Genomic DNA, 14406 nt, shown 5'->3' with positions numbered 1-14406 from the left:
GATTGTATTGTTTTTGATGGGTACAACTTAACAAACTTTGTTAAGTTGTCTACCAGCACTAAGATGTAAGCATTTCCCTTAGAACTTACTGGAAATGGTCCCAGGTGATCTATGTTGACTGTTTCAAAAGGGCGATTACCAGGAGTTATAGGGTGTAGCATGCCCGCTTGTCTCCCTCGCAACTTCTTATATACTGCACACTCTGGACACATATTGATATGAGCTTTTACGTATCTTCTCATACGTGGAAAATAATAGCGCTCCATCATCCTGGAGACAGTGCGTTCGACGGCAAAGTGCCCGCTGAGGTCGTGGAACTTGACCACTAGACTTTTCCTCATTCTCTTAGGAACCATCCAGAGCTTTCGGGGTCCTGTTGCTGACTGCACCAATCTATACAATAAACCATTAATTAATTTATAATTTTGGGTTGTTATTTTACTAGCTGTCGCCTGTTTTAGTGATTCAATGATCTCTCGTAGTTCTGGATCACTGTACTGCATCCCTTTGACATACTCTTCTTCAGTTACGGCTACACATACTTCCAATCGTTCAGTGATCAGGTCGTCCAATGTATCTGAGCTGTCTTCAGTAGGGGCTCGACTGAGAGCGTCCACATGTGACATAGCTGTCCCGGCACGATGTCTCACCTCCACGTCAAATTCTTGGATCAGGTCAAACCAACGAGTTATCTGAGAGTTGGTCGACTTAAGACTATTCATGTAGACAAGTGCTTGACAATCAGTAATGATAACGACGTGTACCCCAATTAGCCAGGAGCGCATCCTGTCAAGGGCCCACACGATCGCCATGAGCTCCAGCTTACTTGAGTGGTAGCGACGTTCCGTCTCACTGGTTTTTTTACTGTAGCAGTGCACTAGACGTAGCTCTCCAGACTCGTCTCTTTGCAACAGCATGCCTGCTAGTCCGTTACAAGATGCATCTGTATGTAACTCAGTCGGCCTGGTAGCATCAAACAATTGCAGTACTGGTTCACTAAGTAAATCTAACTTAATCTGTTCAAATGCACTCTGTTGTTCTGGTCCCCATTTGAACTTTGTTTCCTTCCTTGTCAGTTCAGTAATTGGTCGTGCCTTTTCTGCAAATTTCGGTACGAAGCGTCGAAAGAAACTAGCTAGACCCATGAAGCGACGAACTTCATGTTCGTTTTTGGGTTTTGGGAACTCTTCAATTGCCCTCAGTTTCACTACTCCGGGACGTACTCCATCATCTGATAATTCGAAGCCCAGACATTCTATACTTTTCGCAGCAAATATACATTTGGTTGGCCGTAATGTCAGCTTCGCGGCAACGAGTGCTTCTAGAACTTGACGTAGGCGTTCCTTCATTTCCTCCCAGTCCCTGGCAGGTATGAAGTAGTCATCGAAGTAATTTATGACTATTCGATTCTTCAATCGTCCTATAGCTCGGTCCATCACCTTGGTAAATTCAAACGGGGCATTTTTCAACCCAAATACCATGCGAGTAAATTGACCTGTTCCATCTGGTGTGATAAAGTTAGTCAATGGTTTCGCAGCGTCAGTCAATGGAATTTGCAAGTAGGCGTGGGCCAGGTCTAGTACGGTAAACATTCGGTAACCCGCCATTTGTTCCAGTAAGTCATCAATGTTTGGTAGGGGGTAGACCTGTTTCACTGTTTGATCGTTTAACCGTCGATAGTCCACGACTAACCTCGACTCCCCTGACTTCTTACGCACTAGGAGTACCGGTGCAGCATAGGCTGAAGTTGAATCTTCGACAATACCGTGATCTTTCCATACCTGGACGTGACGTTGGATTTCTTCCCTCTCGTTCCTAGATACACGGTATGGCTTGGCGGCAAACGGTTCGCTCCCTGGTTTGATGGTGATATCCATGGTGCCTAGATCAGTGCACCCTAATTCGCTCATATTTAATGCAAAGCAGCTCCTGTACTCGTTCACGAGGTTGAGTAACTCGGTTTGTTGCTCTGTGTTCAAACACTCCGGTTTCCGGATGTCGTCGTACGTAAGTGGACGGTTAAGCGGCTCCGCTTTCACCTGCGGAAATTGTGCTACTACTGTCCGTCTAGCGAGTATGTCATTAGCTTGCACTTCCACAGCGTGTTCGGAGTCGTTTTTCACAGGTACCTGTATCTGGACCTCATTCACCATTGCTGTCACTACGTCCACGCAATTAGCTTCTATGCGTTTGGTGTCGCGTACGACCAACGCACCCTCAGCTGAGCAGCTTTCGTTTGAAGCCGCCTGAGTGAATGGAAATGAAATGGTATTATAATAGGTGAGTGAGTCTCCATGTTTAATGTAAGAAATCTCTGGCGCTTCACACCACGGTCGACCGATCAACAGATCAAGTTGGTGGCTGGTGTCAGGTACTATATATATGACGGCTGCCGCGAGAGTTGCTTCGTCGATGCTCAGGCTGACTACAGTTTTTCCGATCGTAGTGGTTAGAGCGTTCGCGCCAAATCCCACAATTGTCGTGTTGTCAGGTTCCCAAATCAAACCGCATCGGCGTCCAGCACTTTCTCGTAAAATGCATACCGATGAACCAGAATCAATAAGACCGGTCATGGCGTGCACACCATTTAAATATACTTGTTTTTCATGCAAGGTGCCACCACTGCGTCGATCAGGTCCTATTGACGTACACATTGTGCTTTTGTCCGCGTTTGACTTTCCCTCTTCTTTAGCTTTTACCGTGCAGGATTTGTGGTGTTTACCGCCGAACCAGTGACATGAGGCGCACTTATCACCATTGCGTCGAGGCGAAGGACAATCACGTCGGCTGTGCCCTGTCTTTTGACAATTCCAACAGCGCAATTTATTTTCAATAGGCACTACGCTTTTTCCCTTGTCTCCAGACGCGACAGTACCAGCTGTAGTGACGTTGGGCGGCTTCGCGCTAACGCGTTTGTCGACTTCTCTGACAGTTTTTGGGGGCCACGGAGTTTTGTCTACGCAGCTATTTTCCGCACGTCCCTTTTGTACGCGCTCGTATGCCACGATATCCGCAAGGAGTTCATCCGTGTCCATATGCCTGGCGGCTAAGAGAGTCCGTGATAATTCGTCCGACCACAATCCTAATAATATTTGTTCTTTGGTGTCTGCGAATGTGAGATTAACTAGTTTGCATCGCCTCACTTTGTTGTGGAAGTAGGTGGTGGTCGATTCGCCCTTTGTCTGTATCCTGGCTTGCATTTGTGCATATCGTTGCGAAAAACTTGTGTCCGCTCGAAATGTCTTGTTGAATAGCGATTCAAATTCTGCCCACGTAGTGATTTCATCGATATTGCTCAGAAACCAGTCGCGAGCTGCTCCGATCATATGTCGTCGGGCCATTTGCAACTTCAGCGAATTGGGCCATTTGTGAAGTTCCGCGGTGGCATTCAGATTATTCAGCCATGCGGTAGCTTCTCCACCGATCTCGCACTCGCCGTCAAAATCGCCAACAGTGTGAGATAAATCTGGCATAATTTGATACGAGTTGTTGATACTCGGCGCTTGGATGACATTGTTGACTAGTAAGGCTAATAATGACTGCAGCGTCGGGTCATTGCCGATCGAGCCAGTAGTCGAATCACCCGACGAACCGTTTGTTTCATTATTCATGACTTCGTCGTTATTAGTTATTACACCCACGAACTCGCGTATTTGTGTTTGTCAACAACAAATGACAACGTATAGTGATACTGTGATAGGATATCAACAACAGTGACAATGTTGAGTACGTGATAAGTGATTCCGGTTACCAATTACCGACGGTACCACGGTGGTCGACTAATACTTTATAACGTGCGACACTTTACCGAAACGTCGAATGGTTAATGGCGTGTAACCTCACTTTCCCGTACTTACTACTTTACGAAACCACGATGCACGCACGCTCGTATCCCACTTCTGAAAATGTTAAAGACCACTGTTAGGTTGAAATCAACGAACACAACACGTTTTTAAATGTTTGTTTTAACACTTTATTTTCGCATTGTAACATTATATTGCATATTGAGGAACCAAACATTAACAAACAACAAATTACACGAACATACTGCGTCTTACACTGCCCGTTGGCTACTACTACCACAATTGTTGTGAGAGCACCTACTTGGATTTAATGGGGGGAAGGGGTCAGTGTGACCACCCTCTACATAATTTTATAACACTATTATGTACAATCTCATTAAATCCACAAACAAATATTTTCGCTACTAATTTACAGTTATTTAAACCTGTCCAAATAAAATATTTGCTCATTATTTTGTCCATTAACAAATACATAGAAACTTAAGTCATATGAAGAAATTGACTATGTTCGTTAATTGGGATGTAAATAGGTAATATATAATAAACATTGAAATTTTCTACAAGGCACAGAGGAAATGTTAAAGAAAAAATAAATCTATCGCCTATTGTGTGCATTTCAATGTTTAATATTTTGAAAATTTCTTGAATGTTCTCCTCATCAAATTTAACTGGAATTTTCAAATCATCCGGGAGAATATTCTCTATGTGTTTTATTTCCGATAGTAATTGGTCGGGTGTTATTATAAATGCATCTACTATATTATTTCGTACGTTGTAAATTACTTACAAGTATGTCCAATTCAAATATAGTGTTTTCTAGTATAGATATCGAGCTCAAAACATTAATTTTTCTGTTTTCGTTAGCGATCGCAATAATCATTTCGTTCAGTTTATTTTCTCCTTGTCTCATGTTTGCATCAAATAATTTCTTATTTTCATTAAATGATGTAACAGAATCATTAAAATTAACTATTGTGGTTTTTAATATAGATATCTGATCATGAACAATACGCATAACGTCTTTCTGATTGTTTTCCAATTTATTGATTTCACTATCATATCTTCGTACATCGTCAGCATCAGCTACTCCATACATCCATTTAAATACCGTACCTCCTAACTCAAAAGATCGTCTAACCTTTTTGTTATGTCTACCCATTTGTACAATTAAACCTATCTCGTTTTCCAATTTGTTCGCGTGTTTTCTTAATTGATACAAAGTTAGAGATATTTCCTTGTACTCAATTTGCATCAAACTTTGGACGCATATGCAAAATGAGAACATCAACATCTTGTAAAAATACTGTTTATGATCTATTGTATACAACTTTCACATCAAAGGCCACAGAGTATGGAAAATTAATGAAATCGGTAGCCATTAAAGAAGCAAAAAAAAAAAATTGGACAAACAATAAATACATGTGGACTTTTCATTGATGTCAACCAACCATTTTTAGCTGCTTCTCCTGGTAATACATATTTATACATTTATTACCTATATTATAAATAAACTGTAAATTAGGAAATGCATAAAATAAATACCTAATTTTATAATTACAGTAGTAAAACGCTGATTTTAAAGTAAAGGTATTTTTTTTTATATATATAGATGGGATAATAGGTGAAGATAGTTTAGTGGAAATAAAATGTCCGTTTTTAGCAAAAGATTGTGACAACTATGTAGAAGCCTTAAATGAAAAAAAGGTATAACACATAATAAATTTGTATATTATAATATTTGCAATAATATTTATTTAAAAACATAAGTTTAATAACTACCTACTTTATAATTTTAGCTATCCAAGTGTACGTTAGTTCATGGCGAATTGCGTTTAAAAACTAGTAGTAATTATTACTACCAGGAGCAAGGACAAATGCATATATGTAAAAAAAAAATGTTATTTTGTTACTTACACCAATAAATGGTTAAATATCGAGTGCATAACCTACGATGAAGAATTTTGGCAGAAACAAATGGAGACTAAGTTAGAAAAGTTAGTGCGTACAAAAGGACATATGAAAATGTCATATAGGTATCTAGTTGTATATTTAATGAGTTTTAATTTTTTTCAGTTTTTACATGAATTGCATATTACCAGAAATCATAAATCCACAGTATGGTAAACGCCTATTGGTAGACGATATAAAAGACCCAAAAGAAGACAGAAAATAATCAATATAATACAACATACATCTACGTCAATACTCCTTTTATTATTATTTATAATAATTATATTTATGTATTAGGTATATAGGTATTACAATGAGTATACTTACGGTTATTGGGCTATATTAGTATATCTCATTGGTATCTTATATGGATCACTCTAATAATAAATTTATGAATATAATACCTACATACAAGTAGGTATAAAGTATAAACTATTGTTTTTTGTTTCAACTATTTAGATTTTGTTTGATGAAAAATCATAAAATTGCTGTATGAATTTATGTTTAGTAGTATATAATCTACAAAAAATCATAATTTTTCACTTATCAATATATAAATATATAATAGGTACATTATAAATAGATAATAGATATAGGTACTTTAAATTTTATTTTATTTAACATTTTTTTGTGTAAGAGATTGCATGCTCTATGTAATGGTATATAAAAATATTTAAGTAAATAGGACTTAGATAAAAACAATTAACAATTATTGTGATTTTTGCTCTAGGAGCATGTTAGTAGGTAAAAATGTATGTTATTTTATTATTATTCATTCACACTGAATCATTATTGATCCCAAATTTGGAAAAAGGTTGTTGAAATCAGATACATTAGAACCAATTTTATTAGAAAAAAATAATTCAAGATGCGTGGAATAAAAAAACGAAAAAGAAATATTTGTTTTTACTATTTTGTATAATTATATAAATATTTATAGATTATAAAATGAAAAAATTATGTATTTTTAAGTGTATTTAAGTAGGTACATGTTATTGTGCTCAATATTCTATTTTTCTTTGAATTACCAAAAAAATATGTAAGTAGTTAGCATTTCCACGTACAAAAGTGTTATATGTATAAAATGTACGCAATACATTTAAATACTACAAAACTAATATTTAGATATTTAGGTAATATTGGTTTAGGTTATTGTTATAAATTAGTTATTATTTACTGTATATAAATATTTCATGAAGTAAATATCTTATCATGTATTATAAATACAAATCGCGTCGGAAACCGAGGGTATTAAAAATATTACAGTTGCATTTACCCATTTACGTGTATATTTACGCACGATCCGTTATAGACAAGGGTTCAAATAATAATAAACATCGTGTTTCCGAATAAACACAATCGTCGGCCGGCCGCCGACTATTAGTAGTGGGCGTGGTTAAAACGTCGCGTGCTTGCGGATCGCGAAAACACCTAACAGCGCGTTCTCTCGGACGTTGTATGCGTTTCACTTTTACTGTTACGTCCTCTTAATGTAATAGGAAACGTAGGTTGTTCATCAACACTAAACACCGAATATGATAAATAGAATAATAATAAAATAGCATTAAACTTACATTGGAGGTAAATCTTGATTCGATATATTAAATTCATTGTTGTTATTGTTTTTTTTGCCTTGAAAATTCTCTATTATTAATAAAGAAATAAAAAAAAACGATTGCTAAATTAAACATTATGAAATGATACTAAACCTTTTCATGACAAATGTGTTTCATACTGATTTAATAATTTATGATTATTTTAAATCACATGAAGGGCAAGGATTTTAAGTGTACAGAAATGCTGGATAACAAAAATCAAAGATTTAATAAAAAACCTAAGTAAAAAAATATGCGTGTGTGAAAAAACATCTTACGATATTACGATGTAAGGATTTCACATTACATACCTACATAATTGGCATGTAAAGATTTTGTGTTTTGTAATATATAGGTATATATTATATAGTCATTATATGTATATATAGATCATATTGCTACAGATAAATAATAAGAACAATAATTTTAAAATAACATGCGTTACTTAACTATTTAAAATGTTTAATATTATTTATTTTAGCAAATTGCCCTCGCTATTTTGACATTCACTTTTTTGGATTCGTGATTTTGACTTATGACGATGACTCCTTATTACTACGAAAACATCTACGTTTACTGCCACCAATTTTATACGACCTGTAATTGATGTATACTCTAAACTATATCTGATTTCCTATCATAAATAATTAATAAATACATTCAAAGATGAAAATTTAAGCATTATTTTTACTCTAAACCGTGATGGTTATACACACACACACACGCACACACACATACACATACACATACACATCATTGTAAAGTCAATACATTTATCAGAACGCTCGTGCATCATTATCAATAAAAAATATAATGTAGGTGTACAATTTATTAAATTAATATTATTATTATTCAATGAAACATATTGTACCTGATTAGTAATATTTACGATTTAATATTTGAAATCGTAGTAATATTGAAATATTATCTACTTAATTAAATAAATAGGTACATCATAATATAATGTAAAGCAAGTACCAACCAACTAATCAAATATTAAAAAACATCTCCAAAAGATTGATTTTTTATCGACAAAATAAAATTATAAGATTTTAATTTTATGTAGTTGTTGAGGCTGAAAAGTGAGTCGACCATAATATACGTAAGCAATTATCAGTTTTGTAAATTAGTCAAAAGGAATGTAACTCGAAGACTTCGTTATTGTTAATCTTTTCCATCAAATATAATATATCTTTACCGGTTATTGGTATACTTAGGTACAAATATTCTATTATACTAGATAACCATTTATCGAAAAAAAATAATTTAGATAATTTATTAGATTACAAAAAAATCTAGAACTTTAAAAATAAATTCAATGTGCAAGTAAAACCAACTTAGTTCCCAATAGTCACTGTCATTGAAAGCTATACAAAATACGATAAAAAAAGAAAAATATCCATTCTAAACTCTGAGTAATCAAGCATAATATTATAATTTGTTTGGATACAAATCCGAAACGAATTTCCGGTTAAACGGTTTTCACTCGACACCCTCAAAGGTTAAGTTAGGACCCCCTTCGGCGCCTTCCACAAGCCCCGGAGGTTAAGTTAACTAAAATTGTGACTACTAGACTTTTTACGATATTTTCTTTACAGTTCCGTCTCCGACCTAGAATATTCACTTAGACCGAATTTCACAGCAGAGCGAGGCACACCCGGCTAGAAGTGAAACTTCTATTAATATATATAAACAAGGTAGGTATATATTTACATATATACACATATATATATCCAATGAATACGAATACGTGATATTATATTATTATATACAGTTTTTACATAGAACTAGAAGCATGAAAGCCATACAAAAACTACCTTCTTTAAACTTTGTTAACGTTAACGTTCTGTGGCCTAGGTAATCTTTACTTTAATAATGTATATTATGCCTATATTGTTAAGAACCTCTTGTTTAGTAATAAGAATCTAGCAATTTAGCATGTAAGCAATTTTATTATTATGCAATATTCGTCGCCATAATTTTTTTGAAACATACGATATAGTCAGTCGATCGTAAGCCGTACAATTAATATTTCGTTTTATTCTAACAGTGTATTATTCATCAAGCAAATATTTACCGATTATTCTACTCATATCAATAAAATTAATCATATCAATTAAAATTGCGTCAGTAATTGATTTTCTTTCCTCAAGAAGAACCTACTATTAAACAATTAAATAACCAAACGGGGGGGGGGGGGGATTCTTGAAACCATAGATACGACTAGTTCTCGCACGCGACAAGAGTCATACATTTTATCGACTGTGGCTTATTTTTATCGCATGCGTCATACAATTGATATTCTTGAACTGAATCGATAGATAAGGTTTTATTACTTTTCGAATGCGATAAAGTTTTCTGAATGAACCACTGTAGTAACAACACAAAATCTATAGATTTCAACCTAAAATTAATGTTCAATAAATTATGAATTATGTGCATGGCGCATGCATTACAATAATATTATGATTAATATTGTTGTAGAATTCTAACTGTATTTTTTATTGTAGACATGGAATAGAATACTAGATCAAGTACGAAAAGTAAAGCGGCCGCTATAAAACGATACATAACAAATGCAGGTTGTGGTCCTTCTTGTGCCATAAATTTAATGAAATTCAAAACGATGAATTAAGTTTAATGAGCTAAACATCTATAAATGGTCATATACAATCAACAGAATTATTAGTTAATTTTTCTTACCTTTTCTTACCAATTTCTAGAAATTGTTACAATTGGTAAGTTTCTAACGTGGTTAGGTACCATATTGAATTGAAAAATTATAATTTAAATATTATGCTGTGTACAGATGATTTATGTAATGAATCTATATAGGATATTGAGTCAAGTTCTATTAATATTATATGTACATATTATATAGACTTTAATATTTTATACTAAGGTATAAAGTATGGTTAATGGCAATGGTTTATTGATGTATTACAACTTTTAATGCTAGATCACAATATTTTATCCCATATTATTATTTTATTCCGTGATATTATGCACTTTCATACATATAAAGCTAACCTAATAGGTATATAATATTTTTGTAATTTAATGTGATAAATCACATATTTTCTTTTTTAGCTACTTAGTACTTACATAGGTACTCCTAATATTTATATTTATTAAATTATTGCATTATTAATTATTAGTTTCTAATGAGAATGAAAACATCAATATGCCATCAAATGTTGCTCCTAATCCAAGAAACATTTTCACAAATTTATTATTCATACCAACATACATTATTTTGTATACCTATTACCTACCTATGTTTATTAAATACCTACTAAATAGTGAGATGTAGGACTAAAATTATGTGTAGGTAGTATGACACACTTTTTGTTATACAAAATTAAAAAATGTTTAATTTCTATAGATTAGATTGAAAATTTAAAACAAGGATTCTCATAAATAGTTCTTACTTTAAACAATGAATAACAATTTTAGTGATTTTGTTGTAATTTAAAAATATTAAAGTACATTAATAATTATATTTTTTATACCAATGTATAAATTGTTACATTTTCTAATGCAATTTTTTTGGTAATGAATTTAACCTATATCATTAATTCAAATTCAACACAATATACATTACAGTACAGTTAGTAGACTAGTAGGTACCCGCTTGCCTATTTTTTTAAATTTATATTATCAATTATTTTGACATGTGTAGTTTTAGTTCATATACTCAACACCAACTAAATCATTATTATCATTTTTCTTACTTGGTCAATTTTTTAAACCACTAAGGTCTGAGTATTTAATTAAGAAGTTAATTTTTTAATATATATTGTATTTTATATATAATTAAAGAACTCAATGATTTTCTATTTACAGGCCTAAAAAGAAAAAAATGTTGCATTCGGGTTAAGGTAGAGCACCAAAGTTGGAACCCATTTAGCAGAGATCGCAGAAAGGAAATGTGTTACAAAAGAAAAATACTACCAAAAAAAAAAATTGAGCTTTTGGAACAGCAAACTACTGTTTTCCAAAATATAAATACTTTACTCACTATACATTGATAAGTACAAAGAATGATAAATTATTATTATTATTTTACCTTCTTAATGTTGTTACCAAACAAAAGAATAAAAGTTATGTTATTTATTTTATTTTTACTCTTAAGAAGACGTTATACCCATATATGTTGTCTCTATGTTATTAACGTATATCATCGACATATGGTAACTTTACGTTTACACACCGTGCTATCTATCGAAACCACAGTCACCGGAATGTCCCCGGGTGGATGGGTGCCGGGAGCCGCTGGGTGACGGGGAGTTGGTAGCGGTATATACGAACATTAGGTAATTTTCATTTTACTAATAGTTATATGAAAAAAAAAAACTAAAGAATAAACCATATGAATAATATGCAAAGAACATTACAATCTTTAATGGAAATTACTCAAAAATAAAATACATACAATACCATCTTAATTAACATGTAAATCGAGAAAATATAATCATTACGCCACATAAGTTCCTTTCGGATCTCATCAATTAGTCATGGTCTATGGTAGATAATTTAAAAAAAAAAGGTTATTAAAATTTTTGTTGATAAAAAATGACGTGGAAGATTATTTTAACATGGTATAGGTAATCAGATGTGTATAAATTGACCTTAGTTGTGACTAGATGGTTTTCGAAACATCGGCTCGACATCATGCCGCTGCCTGGGCGCCACAATCGCAATTGGTGGAACATTTCTTTCAGTATGTTTGTTATCTTGCCGCTGCCTGGGTGCCACAATCGCAATCGGTTTAACATTTCTTTCATTATTTTTTTTATCCCAGTCCGGCCGCCATGAAGATGAATGATCATTACAACGTGATGACATGTTAGTTCCCTAAAACATAGTGAATTAATAACAATTACCTTATACCCATAGGTGGAGATTTGATTGAATTTTAGAGGGCTTAAATCCCAAGGCTTTGCCCCTACACCTCCCCACTAATAACAATATTTCCTTCAATAGATATTAACTACTTAATCACCAACTAAAAAAGAAAACTACTAAATACATATTACTAACTATTTATGCAATTTGAAAAAATAAATTTATAATAATATTTATATATTGTAATAATAAATTGTTGTAAAATAAGTCAATGTCCGGTCGGTCACATGACTTTGAAAATCTTTCGATCTTGTTGGGGGGGCTAAGTCCCCCCAAGCACCCCCCCCCAATCTCCGCCTATATAATATACCTATATATACACACATATATATATATATATTAAAATGATTGAAAAGACCCGAAATTACCGAGGACAGTTAATGTCTCTAAATTTATTAAGTATTCAACTAAATTATAAATTAGTATATTACCTTTCCAATCCTTGTGTCGACTTCCCTGTTGAAATTGCAGTTAGAGTTCGAAGTATACGATGAGAGGACCGGTTTGTATTTCTCTGGTTCGATATCAATAACTTTTAATTATTTAAAAACCTACCAACATACATGTCTTAAATTATTATTACACCGCGTAAATTAACTTTTACGATTACGTTTTTTTGCATAGACGAACTGCGTAGTCTTTTACACTCGGCTTTGAACGTCTGTACAAAAAGACAATAACAGTACGTATGTGCCCGGCGTGCTTGTGATTGAAAACTGAGCTCCTTATATCTAATGTTTGTAGTTTGTGTATATGTGAGTCCGTGTGTGTGTAATATCTTATCCTATTCAATATTCATAACTAATCTAATCTTATGTTTAATGGCTATCAATTATTATAATTATTTTATAATACATTTTAAATTAAAAAAAAAAAAGATATGATGGTTTAAACGCACATCATTACAATGTATACATAATATATTTAAACTTATTGTGTGACGTCAGACATATCCTATCGTTAGATGCTGCTATAGATACCTATGTCTAGTTTATTTTTTAATGTACCAGTTAGAAGTATACCAATATTTTATTATTCATGTTAAAAATGTATTGATTGGATATGTAGTATGTTGTAATTTTAGGCACAGTGGGACCGTCGATCCAAGCATAGTTGATACGGATACTGTTTATTAAATAGGAGCAAGGATTTATTTGTGATAAAAGAGCCAAAATAGGATTCATAATAAAATATCACCACGTATATTTTTATAATTATAGTAGTCATCAACGTGAGCTCTATCATGTTATTGTTATATTGAAGAAAAAAAAATATATTTAATATTAAGTTAAGACAATATTAAAAATGGAAATAGTGTTTTAGTTATTTTTTGGTAATTGAAAAATATTTTTTTTATACGGTAGGTATATTATTAATTATTACATTATTTTATTCAAGTAATTGCATTTTCAAAACATTTAAATTAATTGTATGATATATTATATTAACTATTCATAGTTAAGACATAATAAATAATAACAATATATTTGTATGATATTAATTAAAGAAAATAAATAAAACGAGAATCATACAATTAATTATGATATTTTTATAAAATAAACAATAATGGTAAATTACGGTTAGAAAATTACGCAAATAAATTAATAACTCAGGCAGATAAAATTTTAAACACAAGTAATAATTTTAAATCAAATAATTTATTGAAAATGACTGATAACAACTATAGTAATTTAATGAATCTAGAACATAACCATAAAATAAAAATAATATACACGAATATAATATTTTCGTGAGTCTAAATAAATTAGATTCAAATTATTTAAATTCTACCTTCTTTAGTAACTCAAAATTTGCAATAAGAAATACACCAGAACAAATATTATACATACCTAGCAAATAAAAATTCGAACAATAATAGAATGGACCAAAATAAAATGCTAATCAAACCAGATAGTTTTTTCAGTCAATTAGGTAAAAAAACTTTTATTGCACAATACTAAAAAGCAGCACAAATAAAAAATTGTTACGAAAATGAAAAAATAAAATGTTTATCAATATTTTTAAGAGATACGGCCAACAAATTTTTACAAAATTTAGAAAACAAAGGGTTCGTGGTGTTATAAATAGGCATGCGTGTATATGTTTGTATGTAGTATCAAGTATGTACAGGAGGCTTGCATATATAACGC

General features: G+C 32.6%; 1 pseudogene; it reads right to left on the bottom strand.

The window, feature by feature from the left end:
• Positions 1 to 4127: 4127 nt before the first annotated feature.
• Positions 4128 to 4977, bottom strand: LOC126552611 (uncharacterized; annotated as a pseudogene).
• Positions 4978 to 14406: the final 9429 nt, after the last annotated feature.

The sequence above is a fragment of the Aphis gossypii genome, chromosome X (assembly GCF_020184175.1).
Source record: "Aphis gossypii isolate Hap1 chromosome X, ASM2018417v2, whole genome shotgun sequence".
Lineage (NCBI taxonomy): Eukaryota > Metazoa > Arthropoda > Insecta > Hemiptera > Aphididae > Aphis > Aphis gossypii.
The sequence above is the reverse complement of the archived record's forward strand: the minus strand, read 5'-3'. Positions and strand labels throughout refer to the sequence as shown.